Here is a 24,567-nt window from a genome sequence, read left to right on the forward strand (position 1 = left end):
AAAGCTTCTTCCTGATAGCTGCTACAAGGCTTTTTACAAGATTTGTTATTATGATTTTACTAGCATGACATATAACATGTGTTCAGATAGTCACGACACTGTTCTTTGTTATATATTAATATATGCAGCTAGGATAACCTGTTATCAAGAACTGTTGAACTGCATGACATAACTGTCATTTTCAGTGGTCAAGATAGCAGCAGCAGCAAGTTCAAATGTGCATTTATTTAAAAATTATTCTGTTGGCATATATTGAATTACATGTGTTTTTGGTAGATTTAGTAAATCTAGTGCATTTTTAAATTGAATTAAAGTAGTTATTGTTACCATGTCTTTTTAAGTCACGTTACCAATTGTTTTTGGCATTCTAAAACCAATTTAAAAAAATCTTCCCATCTTCCCCCAGAATGTGAAGGCCCATGCAAAGTAAGAGCTGAATGATTATATATGGGACACAGCAGAATGGACTGTACAGAAAGATGCTGTCAACAAAATATTTTTTTCTTTAATTTCATTCTGGTGTAGTCATCTGAGGTGCTAAAGACACCAGGCAGCACTCCCTCACCAGTGACATGAAATGTAACAGAAAGGCAGCTAAACGATCAAGTAAGCAGACGTTCATGGTTGAAACACAAAGGCAATACATTTTCAGTAAAAAACCATGCTTTTTAAAGTCAGTAGTGTTCCTTGATCCAGTATTATTAGAGAAAAAACACTCCTTTATAGTAAAATATTGTAGTGGATCATTTCACAACATGCAGGTTTCATATTTCTACAAACATTGCAGAATTGTGACTATTTTCTTCTGTCACATATGAAGGAAGATGCCACTTATGCCCTCTGAAAACCAACAGCTGTGCTTGCAAACAGTCATTTTCACACACACACAGGTGGGCTCACATGTGTGGAGCAGGTCAGTAACTGCAAATGTTTGGTGTCACACTTATATTTTCCTTTAAAAATGTAGTCCTTTCACTCAGCATGAAGCAACAGTATAATGGCAAACAGAGCATTGATAAACTGTGATGAAGCCATGAGAAAGCCACAATAATTTAGTGGTGATATATGCTCTGGGTCTAAAGGCACTAAACTAGTAAATATTTATGATAGAAGTACACTTAGGCCTGATCTCATTGCCTTTGAAGTCAAGGGAACTTTGCCACCAACTTCACTGTAAGCAGCTCACCATGATGCGTTTCCTGTTTAAAGGGAGACATTGGATCAGTTTCATGTAGGTGAACAACTGTTATAGCTAAGCTATAGCTTTCCAAATTAAAGGGTATTTAAAAAAAACTAACCCTTTTCACAATAATTTTATTTTCATACACTTTTTCAATATAATTTGGTATTCAATGTATTTGTGTTCAATATAATAATGTTTCCAATATACATTTTTCCATGACTAATAGTTGTTTCAACCTGTTATGCATCAATTATGAATTAATATTTAGGCTTTATTATCTGCACACCCAATGTGGCTGAGTTATAATTTTAAGAAGGGAAGCCTATCATTGAGACAGTTTTGAATTTACTTACCTTTCCTTTGTTAGAATGCCAACAATAATTTCAATGTTAAACTAATGCAGAGCATTCCTTTCATTTAATTTCTTTGTTTTTTTTAAACAAAAAAATAGAACTTTGATAGAAATTTAAATAAAGACAATGTATAGATTTATTTTAAAATGAAAAGTCAGATTTAATAAAAGGCAATTAACCTCAAATCTTGCTCCTTCTTTTGCTGATGCACAGTACCAAATTAACAGTAGAAACTGTAAAGGGAATGAGATTTCAATGGGCATGTACTACCTTCACACCAAACATAGAACATGCAAAGGTCTGTTATAAGCAAGCTCTCTTGACTTCAGTGTTGGTAATATAATCAAAGCAAGCACTGACTTAGCTTTGGAGTCCCTCCATTTAGGGTTTTCTATGCACAGTAACTCTTTGGTGTTGACAGAGGAAAAGAAGGGCACCGACTGTTATGTGTAGCAAGGGAGGATGCAAAGGCTACAAGCCCCGAAACTGAAATGCTGGCTGCCAAGCAGCTTTTTACCATGAAGTATGATTTCTTATGCTTTGTTTCTATGAAGACCACTAACGTATGCAGCCCAGCTACTTGTTCTGATGGTAAAGTCACTAATCAGCAGCAGTGCAAGTTGGGGGATGTGGCACCAGTACACATGGGAGATCAGATGGGGAGGCAGGTAACAGGCACAGAAAGGGTGGCACTGGCAAGTGACAGGGGAAGGAGAAGAGGTGGTATGGGTGCAGACATGGGAGTGGGGCAAGTGGCAGTGGAGCAAGGTGCAGCGGTCATGCTGCCTTCTCCCTCCCCACCTCCCACCAACCCCGCATACTAGAGACAAATTTATAATTTTCCATGTACAGAATCTAAGTGGGAAGGGGTCATCTTAAATTTGAAGTTGTCTTAGCTTTGGGTAAATACAGTAATAGAATTCCTGCTAGGGCTGTGCGAATTTTACCGAGTGTTTCATTTCGAAGCTGTTTTGGTGCATTTCAAGCTTGAAAGTGAAATTGAAATGAAACAAAAAGTATTGAAACAGCTTTGAAATTAAAGAAGGGCACTCAAAACATTTTGAAAGTTTGAAACGTTTTGAGTTTCAAAGCAGCCCGGTAGTGGGAGGCTGGGGAGAGCCAGGGCTGCACTGAGTGGCTCTGCAGCCCCATGTAGCTCAGCCTGATTGGGAGCGCAGCCCAGGTTCTCCCCATCTCCCACCACCAGGCTGCACTCCATGGGACTGGTGGAGCCAATCAGACAGCAGTCCTGGCTCTGTCTGCCTCCTGCCACCAGGCTGCGCTCCATCAGGCTGTGGAGCCAATTGAAGCACAGCTCTGGCCGTCGCCACCTCCCACCACCGGACTGCACTCCAAGTGGCTCCACAGCCCCAAGGAGCTCATCCCAGTGGCAGGAGGCACAGCACAACTCCAGCTGTCTTGGTCTCCCACTGCCATGCTGCGTTCGGTGGGGCTGGTGGAGCCAATCAGAGCACAGCACTGGCTCTGCCTGTGCCCTGCCACACAGCTGCACTCTGATCAGCTCTGCCAGTCCCACAGAGTACAGCCTGGTGGCAGGAGGTGGGCAGAGCTCACACTGCACTCCGATTGGCTCTGCCAGCCCTATGGAGCGCAGCCTGGCGGTGGGAGGCAGAGTGCAGCCTCAGCTCTCCCCACCTCCCGCCACCAGGTTGTGCTCTGTGAGGCTGGCAGAGCTAATCAAAGTGCAGCCCTGGTTCTCCCTGCCTCCCGTCACTGGGCTGTGATCTGTGGGGCCGGCAGAGCCTATTGAATGCAGCCCTGGCTCTCCGTGCCTCCTGCCCCCTGGCTCTCCGTGCCTCCCACCTCCGGGCTGCACTGCGATCAGCTCTGTCAGCCCCATGGAGCTCAGCCCACTGGTGGGAGGTGGAGTGCAGCACTGGCTCTGCCCACCTCCCACCACCAGGCTCTGCTCCGGTCAGCTCCACCAGCCCCAAGGCGTTCAGCCTCATGGCGAGAGCTGGACAGAACTGGCACTGTGCTCAATCAGCTCTGCCAGCCCCACGAAGCGCAGCCTGGCAGCAGGAAGCAGAATGCAGTGCTGGCTCTGCCCACCTCCTGCTGCTGGGCTGCACTCCATGGGGCTGGCAGAGCCAATCAGAGCACAGTGCCAGTGGAGCTGATCAGAGTGCAGTGATTGCTCTGCCTGCCTCCCACCGCTGGGCTGTGCTCTGATCAGCTCCATCAGCCCCATGGAGCTCAGCCCAGTGATAGGAGATGAAGTACAGCACAGGCTCTGCCCACCTGGTAGTGGGCTACCAGGCTGTGGTCCATGGGGCTGGCAGAGCTGATCTGAGCCCTATGGAGCTCCATGGAGCCTGCTGCTGGGTGCAGGCTGTGCCAGTCCCAGGCAGCAGCAAGAGCCTCCTGTCATCCAGCACAGATCTAGGGGCCTGCACCCCTAGGAGGGCTGGAGTGCGGCACAGCCCCGTAGCCCTCCTGGGTGTGTGAGCCCCTGGATCTGCATGCCAGATGACAGGAGGCTGCCGCTGCTGCCTGGGGCCAGCGGCAACATCAGTCTTCCCCGGCGCTTGGGTACAGCCTGCACCCAGCACCAGTCCCGGCAGCAGTGGCAGCCTCCTGTCATCCAGCACAGATCTAGGGGCCTGCACCCCTAGGAGGGCTGGAGTGCGGCACAGCCCCGTAGCCCTCCTGGGTGTGTGAGCCCCTGGATCTGCATGCCAGATGACAGGAGGCTGCCGAATTTTGTGTTCAAGATTTGAGGTGCAGTTTCTGATAAACCTCTGCACCTATCTTCTTGAAGCTTGGCAGGCTTCATGCCCTCAGAAGGGGCTACCATCCCTGCAATTTGCATCCAAATCAGGCAACAAATAATAATGTTTTAGGCATTTTCATGATTCCCCATTATAGCCTATGGGCGAAACGTTGAAACAAGTCAAAACAGCAAAACAGTTTCGATGAAACAAAACAGGACAGTGCTTCAAAATGAAACAAAATGATGAAATGAAACACTGTCCCTTTGAAATGGCGAAACAGACATTGAAACAAAATGATGGTGTTTCGCACAGCCCTAGTTCCTGCTCTGGAGACCTATAACAGTTAATGATGAATGGGATTCGGGCCTTTCTTCTGCAGCCCCAACAGCATAAAGCAGGCAGTATTGACTTAAACAGCTGGATGAAGATTCTCCTGGGGGAGAAACTCTAATATAGCTGGCCCTGCAACACTCCCTCAAACTAAGAGGTTTGTCAGTAGTATGTCTGTAGCACTGCTCTGGCTGTTCAAAATTGCACTAGGGATTGACTCATCTTCTGAGCTGGGTCTATGATTGGGAGTTGGAGACATAAACAGTGTTCCCTTTGTCCATTTCCTACCTTGGGTCCTGTCTCAAACTCAAGACAGGTTACACTTCTTACAGATTTCTAAAAGTCATCATAAATAATTGTATAGCAAGAACCCATTCTGAGTTAAATACCTTCTAGTTGGAGGATGAGATTTAACTGAGGCATGCCACTTCAGCCCAGCAGCTCTGTCACTCTGTAGCACTAGGATGGGAATACCAGGCTAGCTTTTGGCCCATCTTCATACCCACCAGAGTGAATATTAGCACTTTTTTCAAATTCATATAGGTCAATTTCTAAAATAAATGTTTTTAAATGCATAAAAAGACACTTGTTCTTATAGACAATGTATTTTTCCTTTATCAAGGGACAAATAAAAGCAACTGAGAAAAAATGGTGTTGGCTGTTCTTGCAGTTATTTTTTTCACATTCAGATAAGAAACCTTTTTTATACACATGCAACCCTCCCCCCCCCCCCCCCCCCCCGCCCCGCACCCTGCTGAGGACAAGAATGAAAAATGTTGAAGGTAGTATTTTTCAAAACATTTTAAGTGCCTGAGAGGAGAGTATCTTATAATAAAAGGGCCTTCTCAACCATAGCTAGTGTTGTCTGCATGACTCCATAATTAATCAATAGTACAACACATACAGCAGTTATCCCAACTAGCAAAAGGATTTTCTGAATAAGATTTAACACACACTAATTACCATCTAACTTTACTAATCTCCAGTTTGATAATATGCTCTAATAAGATTTATAGCTAGTGCTTCTTCAAGCAAGCAGACTTAGCTGGACAGTAGAGTTGGAACTGTATTATTAATATGTGGGAAATAGACTTTATATCTAAAGAGACAACATATCACACGTATCTGATGAAGAAAACAGTGTTAAAAAATGTCATGAAAATAGAAGCAAGAATATCAGAAAATATGGGAGAGGATTTTCAATACCAAAAAACCATGAAAAAATACAAACTTAGTCATCATGCTAACCAAAGGTTCCCAGCAGAGCTGGATAAAATATTTTTGTTAAGTGGTAAATGATAAAAACCAGGCATGGTCAGTGTCATCTTTGTTTTCTGTTTGTTGCTCAGTCATTAAAGGTTTCAATTCCCTGTACCGTAACTAGGGGGAATTTGTGGGGAGAGGAGAATCAGCCCTGGGCACCAAATTATAAGGGGCACCAGAGTGGCAATCTTCAAGGAGATTGTGCTGATACAGCAGCAGCCCATACTGTGGCAGCAGCTTCTCTGCAAGATGCTGGCACCTCCCACCCTGCTCTCCAGCATTCCCTTTGCCCACCCAGGGCACCAAAATCCCTAGCAATGCCTCTGCCCTGCATCAGTAAATATGAGCTCATGCGTCTCAAAATGCATTGCAACCACCGTGCTTCAAGCCATTCTCATTCTCAGTGGGGGTAATCTCATTCTGTCCTGTGGATGCTCTTTCATGGGGTATAAATAACTAATTATGCACTAGAACCCAGGTATCCCACCTCCCAAGCTGGAAAGTTATTCTCATTTTCTTGACCTTTGCCTCAATGACTGTTTAAATATTTTACATCGACATGGGAAAGCTGCAACAGAATGGATTCAGAACAGCCAAACCTGATTATCCTCTAGTCTCCAGCTGTTTTATTAATCTAGCCCCTTCATTTCTTTTGCTTTTCTTGAAAATGCCCACAAATGAAACATTTCATTTCTAGTAAAATGTTCTGGTTACAAACATTTTTTGATGCTTCATTTTGAAGAGAAAAAAACAAAATGCAGTGCTATGTCATCCAATTACTTTGTTTAGTAGCCAACTTATCTAATGTATTTTAGGGTAGCAAACTTCATAGGTTTATTTTCTTTTTCCAGTTTCCATCATCCCATTTCTCTTACAGCTTATTTTATATAACAACATACATGTGACAAATATTTTATGGGCAATGAATTGTCACTTTTTATTGATGATTTGTTAATTATTGATGATATGCTGTTGTATTGATTAGTCGCATTATCAATACTAAAGTACTGGTTTGCAATATTACTACTAGCACTATTACTCCTTTTTAAATTTACTTCACCTGTGCAGGGAAAGATGTAACCATAGTGAATGTGTATCAATAGTAAAATATAGACATATTTTCTTGAATATTAGAAAAACCTGAAATCATTTACAATCTATGAAAAAAGGCAAAAAACACAGAAATTTGACATGCTAGAGACTCTAATTGTGAGGAGACTGGTAGGAAGGATTCTTTGAGGCAATAACATTTGTTACAATGCAATTTTAATGATGTATTTGACAGAGAGACTAGTGAACATGAATATGATACAGTTCAAAGGATAAGAAAAAATTTTAATGAAGACATCAATTTGAAGTAGGATAGGACAGTGAAGATAGCAGTAAGGAGGAGTTGACGAGGGTGGGGAGAGGCAAAAAAAAGAGTAAAAAAAAGGATTTTTTGGTGTGATACCTTTTATTGGATCAACTGTATAGCTGGTTAAAGTTAGACAGGGTTCTGAATGCGAAACATTCTTTTTCAGGGATCTTTGCATTGGGAAGTCCATCTAACTTTAACACAACTATACAGTTGGTCCAATAAAAGGTATCATCCCAAAAATTCTTTGCCTCTGACATAATTCCTGGACCATTACTCTAACACTACCATAACAGAAAGACACTAAGATAAGCAAGATTTATTAAATTTTGCAAATAGCCAAGCTACAGGAAGAGAAGAAAGCTAGGAGAGAAGTTTTGAAGCGAGGAGCAACACATTTGAACAAAAATTGAATATAACATCAGGACTGGTGACTGAGTTTAAATGGAAGAGGACAAAAGTCTGCAAGGACTTCAGCTGTGGGGAAACGAGATTCAAGAGATAGAAAGCAGAAACAGCTTAGTGAGATTAAGATATTGGAGGTCGTAAGAGAGTTAGAAACAGAAGATGGCACTGTGATTAGAAAATGAGAAGTTTGTGATCATAGGATGTGCAGGAAGTAACAGTAAAAAGATATGCTTTGGATGGTAGGGGGGCACTGGGAGTCATTAGCAGGGCTGCTGAGCTTATATGGAAAATGATATTTTGTAAAGAGGAAACGGAAATTATATACAGTGAGAAACACTCTAAGGTAATACGATCAGCCTGGATTTACCCAGGATATGCCCCCAATACCTCCCACTTCAAAGTCAGAAACAATTATTTTGTCTAGACCAGTTGCCTATATAGCAGGTGTGGTCAAACTTCGTAACCCTTCACCCGGTAAAACAAATTCTTTGTTCAAGAACCACAGGCTATGACATTTTCAAGATGCATATTCCCCAAGTTAGTGACCTAAACACAGGCCACGTCTACACAGGACACTATATTGCTGTAGCAATGCACTACAGTGACATAGCATCGCCAGACACAATCTATGATGCCAACACTATGTCACTGTAGCAATGAGCTACCTTGCTGTAGTGTGTCACTACAGCAACATAGCTGCTAAAAATAACCACGTGCCACCGGAACGGTGTAGTAACAGCTGTTACTGCAGCATCATTTAGTACTTCCTAAAGCAAGTACTAAATGACAGCACAGTAATAACTGCACAATGGGGGGCACATGTAGATGCACCCACAGTGCCCTAGCTTAAATACTAACTCATTGTTAAATAGCTCTTAAAATTAATAAGCAAGAACTGAAGAAAATCCTGAGTAGAAAGTAATGTGAACAGATGGAGACAAAAAATAATGTTTTTATTTAACTACTACTCTTTCCTCAGAAGTGCATTTAAACTAAGAGTTTCATGAAGCTTGCAAGCCAGATTGACCATCCGACTATAGAACCATTGGTCCCAAGTGCACAATGTCAAGGGATCCATGGAGTATTCACTATATATATTTTTCCAGAAAGTAGCTTGAAGTCTGGTACTGTTTCCCTTCCTGGATATTGACCAGACTACTGTTTTGGAGGTAACACACTGAACACCTGTGCATTTAAATTTAGGCCTACACAAAACAATGCGGAGCATGTGTGTGGGTCTCTGCATGTTCTCAGGATTCATATCTTCTGTCTTCCGCAACCTGCTGAGAATTCAGACCCATTAGTCCATCTATCTCACTCTGTGACTACTGCTGGCTCCCTGAGATTCCTCAGTAGCTTAAATCACTCTCCTTCCTAAAGCTCCAATTGTGGCATGCTGTCTTACAGGTTATCTTAGTTCTGTGGAACTCATCAACATAGTAGCTAGGGGCGCCTATATATGTGCAGCAAGACTGCTCCAGCTCACTCTAATTACAGCACGTCGGAGCAGACTCAAGTATTTGAGTCTGCTGGAGCATGGTAATTAGCGTGCTCCAGCAGATTTTAGCATCCTTGTGCTGAAAAATGGTGGTGGGAGCACTTTAACTAAAGCTTGAATGAGCTTTAGTTAAAGCACCCTCACCATCACTTTTCAGTGTGGGGACGCTGATACACGTGAAGCTCTCAGAGCTGCTGTAATTAAAGTGCCCCTCCCCCTGCCACACTCCCAGAGCATATGTATAAACACCCTAACTGCATAGCTGCAATGCATTCTGCAAGGAGACTAATATCACACTGTTCAATTTTCTTTGGGAGAGAAGCATGTTCAGTGGCTGATTTTGCTTTGGTACATTGTTTGTATTTGTTCGCTTTTGGTAGGGTTTTTTTTGGTATGTGTTTATTAAAAAAAAGAAGAAAATTAATTTGGGGCAGATGGTGGAGAATTTGAGATAGTCCTCAGTTCATGAATGGATTCACTCAACAGTCTCCTATCACTCTGGACTGTAATTAATCACAAGATCTAGACAAAGACAAGAAGACACCTGTACACATTTCCTTAACTACCCCTGTGTATTTTTTTGGTCTTACGTCAGAGTCCCCTATGATGCCCAACATCCTTCACTGTCCTGCTCATGACAACCCAACTGAACTGGAATCTCTCTCTTGATATATCTATGCAGTATAATGCAGTGCTGGAAAGATACCCGAGTTAGCTCACAGGAAGTAGTGAGCAGTAGCACATTGATCCACCCAAGCTGACCTATCCTGCTTCTCAGCAGGGCCAACTGGTTGAGGCAGAGCAATTTGCTAATGTAAATATTCTGTTTCCTGAATTCAAAGTGCTGAATGAGCTATATCTTGGATCTCAATATGCCCATGCCTCATGCCAAGTAGGCACACTCCCAAGTGACTACTACATTCATACCTTTTGCTGTCTAAGGTGACCAAAGTAAGACATTTTCTCTTATACCTTCCAGTTCCCTATATCAGGTACCCTATAATCATTTTTCAGGTGATCAGAGTTGCTCACCATGGAATCCATTGCTTAGTTATCATACCTCTGGAGTTCACACTTGAAAAATAGGCACTTGAAAAGCAGTAGTCATTTCTTTTTCAAGCACATTATCCAAATTAATTATCAAAGTTTAATGGACCCTCTTTTGTTAGCCTTGTGCCAGGAGCTGGAATTCTCTGGTCACCTCCCATAGGTTTTAGATCAATATGGAGCAAAAGACAGTAGAGAAGGCAAATAAGTGCTGTGCTCAAAATGGAGTTTTCTGTCTGACAGAAATACACACAGAGAATCCAGGTAACAAATAGAATTCACAAGCTGAATAGAGACAGATTTTCCAAATAGTCACAGTTGATTCCTGACTAATTTAAATGCACCCATCTCTCTCTAGCTGATTTAAAAGAGACTATCTTGATAATCGGCTAGGAACAGAGTGAATGAGCTAACACAAAAGAAAGCATCCCCCAAAGCTTGCAACCTCAACATTCATCGTCAGCCAAGGACCCAAGAAAGACTGAAGGTGAACATAGTTCCTACCCCCTGAAGTTCAGGTATACTGTTGTTTAAAAGAAAAGAAAGTATAGGAAAAGAAAAAAGAAGGAAAAAAAGGGTGAAAGGACTTGGCCCCAATCCCTCTTTTTCCCTTTGATGTGACTACCTGCATTTGCTCTTGCCCTGGGCTGAATAAACTCTTCAACCCTAATCAAACAGCAGAATGAGAAAGGGGCTCAATACATATAGAATGGCCAATTTGTCTGAGTTTCCTATCCCACACCTTCAGTTCCCCAAGTCTCCCAGTTACATAACTGTTATTTGACTTCTCCTGGACTGACCAACTCAGCTAAGTACAGATAGTCAAAAAGCCCAGGGTTGAATCAATTCAGTCATCACAGGTTAGTCTAAAATTCAGAAATTAAACTGAGAAGCAACTAGACACACATTTACTTTTGATTCAGGAAGTGCAGCCACGTGCCTGCAGTGGCTCAGGCCAGAAGCCAGGTGGGGAGAGGTGCTACAGCACTTCTGTCTGGCACAGCCAGCATGGGAGCATGGGCTATGTGTTTGCTTCCTCTTCCTGCTGCCCCCAAGGTCTCTGGGACTTGCAGTCTATAATCACAGCAACAGGACTCTGCAGGGTTGCTCATCACTTTTTCTTCCTGCTTCCAGGTGCCTCTGGGATTTGTAGTCCACAGCCGCAGCCAGCAGTAAGTTTCAGTAAGTTTAACAACAGGGCAGCTTTGTACTTGGGGGAAGGTAGGTTTAAGCCCCCTCCCTGGCCCCAGGCCCCAGCTGGAGTTTGCTGGGGGGGGGGGCAGCCCCTGCCTCCCCTCCACCCTGCAACTCTTCTCTGCTGGTGCAGACAGCCTAACCCAGGGCTGGAAAGCATGTTGGGATGCTGAGGGACTCTGGTTTAACTTGAACCAGGAAGGGGTCCTAGAAAGAAGTTTTCAAACTGGTTTGACCCAAATCAGTTAAGTCTGATACTACATTCAACCAGGTATATCTTAAACCAGTTTCAGCTATTTTGAAACTGATTTATTGTGCACCCAACTTCTGTTTTGTTACAGGTTTAAACTAGTTGCTGATGACTGACTGCCCTTTTTCTGCCTTGTATTCCAGCCAGAGGATTTGGCCATGAACTGCAAACAGTGTTACAAAGAGAGCAACTGAAATCTTAAATGCCCAAGGATGGGATTGTCATGGGGTTCTGGTGACAAGCAAAGCATGCTCAAATCAGATAATATATACTGGGAAATGCAAAGGGTGTTTGCTCCATCTTAATGGTGTACCAAACTAATTAAAAAGGACTTGACCAGTCATTGAGATTTATTTGCTACTGATATTACAACATATATACTGGATTTAATATGCAATCAGTGTTAATCCATTTCAAAGCTTTGCAATATCAGCAAAACATAAGCCAGATCGCAGCTTGAGCAGCACAAATAATGAAGACAACTGAGAAAAGAGAGTTAGAAATGTCCTCTAAATATCACTCAAGAGAACAGAAAAATTGCAGAAATTTTGATGATCTTAGATAACCATCAATCTCACTTCTCCCTCATCTTCTCCAACTTCAGGCCTAATTGGACTTTCTGCAGCTAGATAAAAAACCTGTTTCACTTTACAAAACAAGAATATTGGGGAAGTATCTGTCAATATAACAGCAATAATGAAGCTTTATTGTTGTTTCCTGCAGGATTATTTGTGGCTATAGTCCAAACCAGGATTTGTAGAGTATAAAAGCCTAAATAATTTGTCATATTGAAAAGGAGGTATGTGCTTAAAAAGCATGAATGGATTAACAAACTTGTTTGGTTTTTTTGTCTGCTTACTGTATGTCTACAAAGATGCACAGTTTTGGACCTCTAGTTGGTTAAGGCAAATTCTTTTCTTATAACTACATGGATGATTTCTATAGAAAAACAACTGATAAGTGAAAGCTGTGAATGCTTATAATAATCCTACTGGAAATGACCCATAATTACCCATTTTGCTTTATTTTTTATAATAGATCTGTCTGAAAAGATGTCTTAAGGATTAGGCAGGCCCAACTGATCATCTAGATAATGATTTCCCATCAATTTTAAAGATTTAGTGTCCCCTGGGCCAAATCATGTTCCATAAAGAACAGAAGTATGAGCCTAATTGGAGAATAAATCTCAAGAGGGAATCATGAACATTATAGATTTTTCCCCCTTTTCTACAAATAACTTGTCAAGGAAATTCACTTAGCTTCAGACATACTTAGAGAGACACAGGTTTTAAATTAAATGAAAATGGGAATATCTAAGCAACTTCATTTTTTTTATTCCAACCTACTTAAAATCCAAGTCAAGTGTGTTTTTTGTTGCAACAGAACAGACCTGCCAGCTTCTGCAAAAGGCCACAAAATGCCACTGAAGTAAAAATGGATGAGTTAACCTTTCAAGAAGTACTAACTGCACCACAGTTATTCTGACCTTCGACTGTGTGATCATTTAAGCTTTGCTGTCTGTTCATTTAATGCCCATTTGTGTTTTCTAAAATTATTATAACATGATCAAAAATACTTGTTTGCCAACCATCAGTATGACACACACGTTCGCTGCAGAGAGGCATTTTGCTATACGATGTATAGTCACTCAACTAGTAATGGAGGAAGAAGAAAGGAGAAAGAAAAGCTCAAAGAATGTAATAACTTTCTACAGCAATAACATTGTTTTGGAAGCCATCTTCCTTGATGTGTATATATATGGAGAGGAAAAAATAAAATAGAACAGTAGTTACAGCAGACAGTATTTACTTCTCATATCTACTGATCTGAAATTTTCACATGCCCCAAAATGATACTAAAATGAGCAGCATTTTCTCTCTCAGTGATGGGGAACCACACCTGTGTGCATCCCTTCCCCTTATCATCCTTTCTGCCAGAGGGGCCTACAACACAAGACACCTGAAAATTGGCATGTGATAATACTTTTCCTTTCTGGCATAATAGAGTAATGAACACTAAGTGTGAAATACAATTCCCACTGAACTTACAGACTTATTTTTGCCTCTAATAGGAGTGGAATCGAGCCTTGAAAGTATAGAAAGCATAAACAGATCAAGCAGAAACTAAGTATCAGCAGCATAGTCACTGCTGTGAAGAACATAGACAATAATTGCATAACATTATATCCACCCCCTAGTACGATGGTGGAAATCAATTATCATTTTATTCCGTCTGCACAAAATATGTATTTTCCAAGAGCCCATGATTGCTGAATCTGTTGTCTCTCTCAGCCCAGACCAATTTGCAGTTAGCACCTAACAAGCACAGTCACCTCACAGGCCCTTGGGAGCATGTTCTTCCATTTTCAATTTAGAGATTGTAATCATCATTTTAAACACCAAAAAGAGACTTTGCCATTTAGAAAACAAATGAAAAAAATTAGCCCAAGTTAAAAACTAAACCTATCTTCTTATGGCTGCTTTAGTGCAAGAGTCCAGGATTGAGATGCAGCAAAAGCTTCTTGCCAATCCTCCAAACCCACCCAGAAAGCAGCCCTAACTTAACTGCTTTTTTCTCCAAGGAATGACCCAAAGTCCACTGAGGTCACATCCTTGTTATAAACCACACAGTTATTTTCTTAAAAACCTTTTGCTTTAACTGTTGAGTAACTTTTACTTTAAGCCTAGCTGTGAGTAACAGGTTGGTTTAGGTACTAGTTTTTCTGTCAGATTGAGAGTGGCTACAGTCCAAAATGTACTGAATCCGAAAGGCAGTGTTTAAAAAAAAATGACAGCTTTCAGTATCTTATAAATGCTTGGGTCTTTGCTTTTATTTCATGTTTTAAGTGATTAACGCTAACAATAAAAAACTAAAAAAAGAGATTTCCCTGTGGCATTACTCCCACTCTCTTAAGCTTATGGTTCAGTAGAGGTTAAAGGGTTCATAAATTCTGCATTGTGTGATAATTCTGTAAGCGCAGGGGTTAAAACCATGTCAGTCTATGCGTCAACCCTGACCTTTTCATAACTCTGATCTCCTATGCCAATGTTCTCTCCCCCTCAGCCTCCATCTCCCCTTTACACTTGCTTTAATGCCAATTAACTTCAAACCTCAGCTGTGACTGAAACATATGGGTAACAAAGGTAGGTTTAAGTATGGTATCTTCTTACTTAAATTAAAAAGCTAACCTTGTGGGTAGGCTACTGGTAAAAGAGGCAGGAACAGGTCTACACCCCAACTTTTTATTAGCTTGCATTTTAAAACACAAAAAGAAACATTTATCCCAAAGTCCATCTGTCTACCCATGACAGCATAACATAGATTCTCACCTATACTGGCTGGGGAGACTTGAGAAGTGGGAGGCAGGTGGTATGCAAGTTGGCAGCAGGTCTTCTTGAATTTGCTTAGTTCTCCAACTTTCTCTCCAGTCTGTACCCAATATTTATAGATGGCTGGTCTAATAGTCTACTACATAATCTCTAGTTTTATTGAATTTTCTTTGTTTCACCAAAACTTTTGGAATTGAACTGAACTGAACACTTATGGACTTGGACAGTGTCAGTTACTTGGGATGTATGTCTTCAGGAAAGTAAAAAGGGGGTGTGGGGGGGGGGGGAGTTGTTATCTCTTTTCCTTCCCCTTTGTGGAACCCAGTTCAGCACTGGCCGGTTTCTTCATTACCGTAGTTTTTTGGTCTTCTCTGACAAAGCCATTTTGTTTTTACAAATTATCTATGCATCTTAACAAAACTGTATATCTAATAGCAAAACAACAAGTAATACATTTGGTTTTATCAATTACTACTACTAATATTTTAAGATAAAGCTATGATATAGTGCATTTGGATTATTTAATGTATGGTCTTCCCATACAATGTCTCCTTTCAGGCCTCGTGGTGTGTTTAATTGCTTCTCATTACTGGTTTAGTTAGACGTGTGGATGGATTCCATTACTTTGCTGACCAAACTAGTTGTCACACCTGCAAAGGTTCATACTACGGTCAGTCAAAAACAGGCTTTGGGGCCTTCTGCAGCTTGACCTAGTACCCTTGAAAATGCCAAGGCTGGCAACAATCTACTTCGCTCTCCTATTTCTAGGGTGTTGCACATTAAGCCAATTCCATGGTAGAAGCTGAAGTTGTTCTAACCTACATTGTTCCAGGGGACCAAAGTGTCATTTGAGAATTTCCAAACATAAACTCTGTTACTAGGTTTTTCCCCCTAGCCAGTACCCAGCCCCAGTAGAAGTTGTGATCTCAGTTCACAAAAAACATTCTTATGCTGGATCCAATATCCACTTGTGGATACAAAATAATTGGATCCTATTTAGCTTACATGATTAGTATCTCCTAAAAATGTTTTGCATCCGTTCAGTCTTACATGATCACTGCCCTCCCTTGGTAGAATAGCTATAAAATTGTAATTCATGTAAGTACTACCAGTAAAACTACTTTCAGGGAACATCTATGCAAAACTATTACTGCATAGTTGAGTAAAAACTCTGCAGCAGCATATGTGTAGATACTGCCCGGCTGGCTGGGGCACAATGGTGTTCCAGTGCAGGGGCTGCCTGCCAGCTAGCCCCGCACTGAAGTTTCCTCGTGCCCCAGCCAACCCTTCCACAGCACATTGAGTAGAGAGAGAAGGGGGAGAAGCAGCCCTGGGCTGGCAGGTTGACCCCTGCGGGCCCCTGCCAGCCAAGGCTGCTCTGCCCAGGCTCCACATACTGCACTTGAATAAACCATGGAGCTTATTGCTCTGGAGTTAATTGCTCCCAGACGCACATTCAAATGATGTAGCCAGGAGCAATTAATTCCAGAGCAATAAACTATGCAGTTTATTCAGGTGCCATAATTTCACATGTAGACATGCCCCCATACTTATAAATCGTGTGTGTGTGCGCGTGTGCATGCACACACGTATAAATATCTATATCACAAAAACTGTGTTAAAGTAAAGGTTGTTTTAAAAAAAACAAACAAACATAGATTCAAGAACTCACAAGTGGGAAAAGGAGAGATTTGAACTTTCCTGTTCCACCTGACTTCACTTTGTGCACTGAGTGAAGCAGGCATCTTGTGCAGGAAATGGTATGTGACTGTGGAATTTTAGACTGTATCATTAGATGTGTGCAAAATGCAACTATAAATGTAGCCTTTTGGAAACATGAAGTGCTTCCCTGTTCAACCCAAATGTTTTTCTTTCAATGCAAATTTAATGCAGTTTTCTAGATGGGGGGTTTTCTTGTTTGTTGTTTGCTTGTTTTTTAAGGCAGGGGCAGGGTGAGGGAGGGGTTAGAAGCAATTTCCATTACGTACAAATCACCTCCTTTGCCTCCTAGTACATTGTGAACCAGGGATGAATCCAGACCACAGTTATCCTAGTAAAGATCTAAAGCACTTTGCACTAAAGAATATACTTCTTTAACTGGCAGCAGGAAAAGGATGTTACATTCCAGGTGGGGGAAGCGCTGCTGGTGTCAGATGTACGTCAAGTTTGCTCTGCCTGCTATAGTCTACATGGCCCCTCGTAATGTGGACTCCACAGAACGATAAAATGCTGGGGCCTTCTGCCAAGTTTGGACACGCAATTGGAGAAACTGGAGGATGTGGAAGGGAAGGGTTAGCTCTACCCAGCTCAGCTCCCAGCCATCACTGTTAAGCTAGGGCCCAGCCATTACGCATAAACCATTTTAAGTGATCACAAACTGGTTTAAATCTGTAACAGAACGTAAGTTCAGTGCACATAAACCAGATTCAAAATGGCTGAAACTGGTTTAAGATAAACCTGGTTGAATGTAGTATCAGACTTAACGGATTTGTGTCAAACCAGTTTATACAAAGACAGTACCAGACCCCTTCCTTGTTTAAGTTAAACCAGAGCCCCCAGCATCCCAGATGCTTTGTAGCCCTGGGCTGTGCTGGGCTATGCTCCCTGCTCCAGAGAATAGAACTTGCTCTAGCCCTATGCTCCCTAGCTGGAGCTCCAACAGAGACTGCAGGCACAGCAGGGTCTGCCTGGCTTCCCCCTGCCCCAACTCCACCCTCGTTGCTCAAGCAGGGATCCCCCCTCCCATCTCCTACAGCACAGAGCCCAACCCCATGGACCCTAGGCATATGGTATTCTAGCTAATGCTGAGAGGTGGGTGTGTGTGTCACCAATTTCACTGGGACAGGCAGACAGAACAGTGTCTGCTTAGGGTTTTTTGGAGCTAATCAACAGGCCAGCTGGTCATATTCCTCTGTTCCTTCCTTGGAAAAAGCTGTTTAAGAAGAGCTTGAACCAATGAGAGAGGCTTTTGTTTTGTTGATGGGCTGAAAAAGGCTGTGTTATCAGCTCCCTGCTGGCTCCCTCACCTGTCAGGTTTGCTGCAGACAGTATGAAGCAGGGAGAAGGAGATTGAAAAGCTCAGTATCATCAACAGATGCATGCATTGCACACACCCCTTTGCCTCAAGTGCTAGCCCAGGGCTGAGGTCTGGCAACACTTCTTCCCCTTGAGCAGCAAACAGGGAAAAGCCTGAGACTGTGCAGGCAGGGTTGATGTTTAAACTCCCTCCCTAATCAGAGGTCCTGTCAGGGCCTGGCTATGCCCCCCCACCCCAGCTCAGCACTTTAGAAAGGAAGGGAGGGCTGCTGCAGCACCCTCAGCTTCTAGCCTGAGCAACTGCAGGCATGTGCCTGCATTTCTTCAGTCCAGAGGGAATGTCTGTGCGGTTGCGAACTGATTCAATCTAGGCAGGTTAGACTAAACTGCAAAGATTGAATCAATTCAGACTCAGGCTTTTTGTAAGGTCTGTCCCTAGCCTTAATGGCAGCCTCCAGCTGTTGCCATAATAATATTGTGTGGATTTCTGTGGCAGTGACATAGGCACAGCTTGTTAAAATGTGTGTGATCATTTATTATTTTAACTGACTGCAACATCCCCAGCCAAACTGTTCATAAAAAGTTTTTAAAATAGTCTAAACAGTTTATAACTCAGCCAAATCTGAAAGTAATTTTACAAAGTGAAAAAAGGTACTTCTCTAGCCCTAAGGCTTTTTCTTTGTCAGCTCCTCCAAAGGCCTGCTGCAAACAAGGGCCATCATAACTTGTCAAAGATCACAAAAATATTCTACAAGATATAGTAGTATAACATACCTGTAAAGAAAAAGATGACAATCCACAGCTGTAATATAGTGGGAGTTAGTGTTTATTAATGAATGCCATTCTCAAAAGTATGGTATAGATTGAAAAGCCATGGAAGTGCAAGTGAACATACAACCCCATCACTATCAACAGCCATAGCTCTTTTGTCTTCTTTTAGAAATGTACATTTGTTATTCTAATAATTCAAGTAGGTTGCTTAGTTCCAGTTAGATGATAGTAGTAATGTATGACAGAAAGCACATCTATCAGTTGCTAAGGTAAAACCCCAAAAAATCAAATAATAAAAAAAATCTCCACAAGTTATAAGTGTGCCCTCAGATTTATGTCTGCAGTCCTATCTGAGGACAGGATTTAGCTAAATATTTATTGGTTTTCTCTTTCAGTTACTTTGAGATGGCACAAACCTCCCTTTACTGACTATGCTACTGCAAGTAAAGAGATAAACTGTGTAGACAAATATAAATTTATAGTTAGTTGTCTATAAATTTTCACATTTCTTTACATTATTTTTTATCCTTTTTCTCTACAAGAGATTACAGTTTAGTATTGGATTCCATATGTTTTTCCTCTGAAATGATCTTTTAATCAAAACAACTTAAAAATGAAAATTTAAAAGAATGAGTCTTAACTATGAAATTCCATATCCTTTAATATACCCAATCAGATACCCTACAGTTCCCATTCAGAGTACTTTTTGTTCTGACACAATGCAGATCCATGCTAAGCACCCAAAATTGTCGGAAAGCAGTCTCAGGAGGTACACTAAATCTCATAAGATAAGAGATCCCATAAGAGATTCCATTAGCAAGAAAGAAAATATGTTTTATATCGACCATGAATTGGCTGTAAGTCCTAGAACAAAGCCAGTATGCATAGAAATATACCCAAGTATTTTTCTAATTAAAACAGCACTGGAACAAGCCTCTTAAACATGCACACACAAGTCAACTCTTAGCCAAACACTTCTTGGTCAGATTTTCATCTGGAGTAATGCACATAGCTAACAGCATTTAATGAAAAGGCACAAGCTCAGCAAGCCTGCTCTTTTATTTAATATACCTAATTCTATAAATGCTCTTAGCAATGAAACTATGTCACTGAGAGTCCAATCTACAGAACAGGGCAAAATAATTGTATTTTATTTATTTATTCAATTTATATGCCACTCTTCCTAACAATAGAGCAGCTTACAACAAGAGAACAAAAGCGCTTATAAAACAGAAAACTGAACAGGAGAACAAAACAACTTAAAAACAGTATTGACATAAGACATAGCCCCTTTGTCCTTTTAGCTAAAATCAAGCATGATTAGGGGTATACAAAATTCCAGGCCTCTCAGCCTGGGATTTACATGTAGGATGCCTGCCTAGATATGGGGAGTATCTGAATTCCCAGGTCTGTGGGTCTGGGTGATAGAATACTGGTCCAGTTTAAGTTGCATGGCCCATGGATATATACAGACATGTTATTTCATTTCAACCCTGGAAATGTATATAAAGAACCACTCCTCACCACCCCCATACACACACACACACACACACACACACACACACACACATGCCTCCCCCCCCAAATAATATACTAACTTTGGTTTGTTTGATAACTACCTGCCATAGACAGAGGGAGAAAAAAATATTTGGGGGGGTGGGGCTGAGCATGCATGTGCACTCATGCCCCTCCCAGCAGGTAAGTCTGTGGGGGAAGAGGTGGGGTGGGGAAGGGCCATGGAGGGAAAGATTGAGACCCCAGCAGGGAGCGGGACACAGGCAGGACCCACTCACCCCTGCTCCTGCCTCTGCCCCACTTCCTCCCTCACTGCTGGGGCCTTGATTTGAACCACCCGCAATGGTGAGGGAGGGAGTGGGGCTGGGGCTGGAGCGGGCCCTGGACAGCTGGGGTAGGGCATGGGACAGAGCGGTGAGCAGGTTGTCTGGAAGACGCCCAGTGCCAGGAGGGGATGGTGGCTCCCACTGCTGCATGCACCCTGGGAGGGCATGGGGGCCGTGTGCCCAGGATCTGTGCATGGGGTGATGCGGGGCTGCATTCAGGGCAGCCAGTGGCAGCATTGGCAGGGGGGGTTAGAGGGGGCTACCACAAATTTTTGGGTGGCTGTAACCCCCCTCCCATAAGTCCCCCCTCCCAGCACCACCGCTGCCGCCCACCCCTAACACAGCCCAGCCCAGCCCCTCTGTGTCTCCCAGGGTGCATGCAGCAGCAACTGCCGCACCCCCCAGACAAGCTGCTCGTGGCTTAGTCCTGCTCTCCGCCCCAGCTGCACAGTGCTTACCTCAGCCCTTCTGCACCCCTGCTGCAGCCACCAGAAGCCTGCAGCCAGGCTGCCTTGTGGCCCTACCGCTGCCCCATGTTTGGGGGGAGCCCCATTAGCTCCCCGCTTCCTGCCACCAATGCTACCTGCCCAAATAAGAAAGTCTTAGAGCACTTCTGAAAAATCCAGGTTTGGGCTCTGGAAGGCCTCAAGTGACAAGGGGTTCCAGCACAGAGGAGTGACTACATAGAACAACTGCCCATGTGTTTTTGCCAGGCAGACTTGGTGCATTGATAGTACTTACAGGAAGCTGCTCTAAACCAGCCTTAATGTAAAACATTAGCTTAAACATAGGTCATATGAGGAGAGGCTGAGAGCCATGAGACTCTTTAGCCTGGAAAAGCGTAGGCTCAGGGGTGACTTGGTGGCAACCTATAGGTACATAAGGGGTGTACATCAGGAACTAGGAGAATGTCTGCTCACCAGGGCACTCCAAGGGAAGACAAGGTCCAACAGTCACAATCTCCTGGAAGACCATTTTAGGTTGAACATAAGGAAGCACTTCTTTTCTGTCCAAGTCCCCAGGGCCTGGAATAGACTCCCCCCAGAGGTGGTACAAGCACCTACTCTGGATACTTTCAAAACACACTTGAATGCCTATCTTGCTGGGATCATTTGACCCCAGCTGACTTCCTGCGCTTTGGGCAGTGGGCTGGACCGAATGATCCTCCAAGGTCCCTTCCATCCCTAATGTCTATGAAATCTATACCATATGGTAAAAGGAATACTTCTGCATCAGAATTAATTTATTTTCATATTTTTATATTATTTGTTTAAATTGCTGCTCCTTATGTACACCTAACACATGTGTAAAATGTTACTACAATGCTTAGGCATATTAGTAAGTATAATTGTAGTGCTGATACTTTTTGTAACTCAACTCAGAAACAATGGTCAGGAAGCCTTTTAGTAAGCTTCTGGCAATTTTGAAATTAAGAAAAGGGATGTATAATCAAAGAATCACTAAAAGTTCTATAAGTTTCACAAGAAAAAAAAAACACTCAGAAAGAAATCACCAACTCTAGAAGCAAGAGTCATCAGTGAAATGCCACTGAAAGATTCTAAAAAGATGTGGATATCTGTACATTAGCAAATTTAAGTCACAGAGGAAATAAAGTAAATATCAAGAAGAAAGCAGCCTGCTGCTTTCTCCATGGAAATGCCTTAAAATTAAAGAGCTGAGACACCATCCTGAGGTTTCACAACTATAACCTTTTTAAACTCATGTCTGCAATGCCTAAATACTCGCAGAATAAAACTAATCTTGTCTCAGCATGCACTGGAATCAGAGTGAAAACTGTAATAAGTTCTTGGGACAGACCCATGTTTGGTTGTTCCTGGACAAGAGTCCAGAAAAAATTTACTTAAACATGAACAGCTGAGTTCTCCCTAGGGAGACTATGTATCCTTTAAAACAATAGATATTAGAACCAAGCATGCTTTTTTAATTTTCCTAAAGCTGCATCTCCATTCCCATCTAAGTCCTAATAAGTAAATTGGAGAAATGTAAGCTAGATAGAAATATTAAGGGCATACATAATTGGTTGAGTAACTACTAGCAAAGAGAACCTATAAACAGATCAGAGTGGAAAAAAGTCTCAAGATCTACAAGAGGTCCATTTGGAAAGGCATTGCCAATATTTTGGAGGATATGATTAGAGGTCAGAAGGATCTGGATATATTAGAGAATTGGGTATAGACTATAAAATGAAATGCAACAAAAACAAATGTACAGTGCTATACCTATGAAAGAAAAATTAAATGCACAAATACAGAATGGGGATAATTGGTAATACAGGAGCTCTGCTGAAAAGGATTTGAGGGTTGTAGTGAACGACAAACTCAACATGAGTCAGCAACATGATGCTATTGTTAAACAAAAAAAAGCAAATGAAAATTTGGGCTACATTAGTAGCTATGCACATATGGGAGGTGATAATACACTCTATGTGACTGGTGCAGTATCGCGTGCAGTTCTGGTCACTGTATAGAAGGATATAGAGAAACCAGAGAAGAACCACAGCAAGTGATAATGATGATAAAAAGGTTTTGGAAGGTAAGCTGTACAAGGAAAGTTTAATAAAACTATATATGTTTAGTCTAAAAAAAAAAGAGATTAAGGGAAGACATAATAGCACTTTTCAAATATTTGAAAGACTGCAGTAAAGAATAGGGAGAAAAGCCTAATTGTTCAGCTTGTGTGTAAGAGGCTGTCAAACAGGAGTACTTCTCAGAGCAGCAGCAGCAGCAGCAGCAACAGCTGCTAAATTGACAAAAGCAGTGGCAGAAACTTAAAATGTGTCCCATGTTTTCCTGAAAATGACCTGGCAAGTTATTTTCAGTTGCTTTTGCATCAGATATGCTTCTTCCGAGTTGGCAAGTTAGGGCCAACGAAGACAAACAGATTCAAGACTAAACTGTACCCCACTCCTCAGCGTACCACAACAGGAATGGTGCAGTTCCACTGCAGGGGAAAAAAGGGGCAGGATTTCAGATCATCACAAAAGAAGGACAAAAGAAGGACTTCTATCCATCACCAGTGTGTATTCCCACACACAGGCATTCAAATCTCCTGATGCAATAAAATGATGGGAAGGGGAGAATTTCTTCCCCTTTCAAGAAACGTGGCAGTTGCCTGCAAGCATTAGCCAACATGATAACATGCTTGATGATGTATGATAAACTCACAAATGAAAAAGTGTAATAATATCTTATGGACATCACCCCATATTTCACTAGCACCACAAAACAGACTCCTCCCAGCATTCCAGCATGCTGTCTGGGCTGGATGGGGCTCCGCTCCACAGCAGGGTTGACCTTTCCCCTCTGCTCCCTGGCTGCAGCTCTGGTAGAGACTGCAGGTTGCTTCTCCCCTCCCCCTCACCACTCTCTGCTAAGCAGTGGAGAGGTGTCTGTGTATTAGTTATCAGGCCCCACGCTGGTTACAGTCCATGCTGAATCAACAGGTAGAATCAACAAGCAGAATCAACAGATAGCTGGTAATGTCCCTCTGTTGTTTTCTTAATGCGGTGATAAACACTGTTATCAATTCCCTGCTGAGCTAATCAGAGCATCCTGCTGAGGCCTGGCCGCACCCCCCTCAGCTCAGTACTGTGAAGGAAGGGAGGGCTGCTTTAGTGTCCCCCGGCTTCTAGCTTGAGCCACTACAGGCATGTGGCTGCATTTCTAGGATGTCTGTCTGATTACAAAACTGATTTAGCCTAACCAGGTTAAACTAACCTGCAAAGATTGAATCAATTCAGGCTCAGGCCTTTTGAATGTCTGTACCTAGATTTTGTACAATTGACATTCTCCTGATACTGTCTTGAATTTATGTCTGCATGATTTTCAGCCTTTGCTACACATTGCTGTCTTTCATGGATATTTTCGATAACATATGTGCGGAGACTTGAAACCCAGAGCCCATAGAAGAAATTCATAGAATAAATGAATCTGGAAATCTGAAATATCTTTT

The 24,567-nt window shown here is 42.3% G+C and overlaps 1 long non-coding RNA gene across 1 annotated transcript in view; it reads right to left on the reverse strand.

Moving 5' to 3' along the window:
- Positions 1-485: 485 nt before the first annotated feature.
- Positions 486-24,567, reverse strand: part of LOC102368980 — an 89,294-nt gene continuing 65,212 nt past the window's right edge. Inside the window, exon 3 of the long non-coding RNA XR_324931.2 lies at positions 486-1,199. This is a non-coding gene — a long non-coding RNA (uncharacterized LOC102368980). The remainder of the gene's footprint in view (positions 1,200-24,567) is intronic.

This window comes from Alligator sinensis, unplaced genomic scaffold, assembly GCF_000455745.1.
Source record: "Alligator sinensis unplaced genomic scaffold, ASM45574v1 scaffold1166_1, whole genome shotgun sequence".
NCBI lineage: Eukaryota > Metazoa > Chordata > Crocodylia > Alligatoridae > Alligator > Alligator sinensis.